This window comes from Penaeus monodon, chromosome 19 (assembly GCF_015228065.2).
Source record: "Penaeus monodon isolate SGIC_2016 chromosome 19, NSTDA_Pmon_1, whole genome shotgun sequence".
Classification (NCBI taxonomy): domain Eukaryota; kingdom Metazoa; phylum Arthropoda; class Malacostraca; order Decapoda; family Penaeidae; genus Penaeus; species Penaeus monodon.
Window position 1 is genome coordinate 2,625,174 of NC_051404.1, and position 247 is coordinate 2,625,420.

The 247-nt window shown below is 36.8% G+C and overlaps 1 protein-coding gene across 1 annotated transcript in view; it reads right to left on the minus strand.

The window, feature by feature from the left end:
• LOC119585514 (prion-like-(Q/N-rich) domain-bearing protein 25) overlaps nt 1–247 on the minus strand; it is an 11,654-nt gene that overhangs the window by 1,791 nt on the left and 9,616 nt on the right. The gene's annotated exons all lie outside the window — the stretch shown is intronic.

The following is a 247-nucleotide window of genomic DNA, read 5'->3' on the forward strand; positions in this document are numbered from 1 at the left end:
TGCACGTGTGGATGGGCGAGCGATTTTGTGTGCTATCAATGAGTCTTTTTCGTTAAATTCCACGGATTGATGGGATATTGATGAAGCTTTTGGACAATGATTGCACAGAACAATGGCAATTTCTCATAGTTTATATAATTGTAGATTTTTTTTGTGTGTAATTATTTTCGGTCCGACACCCTTTTAGTAAACGATAATCAATATGGGTTTCGTCATGTACTCTAACACAACACGATAATACCGCAAC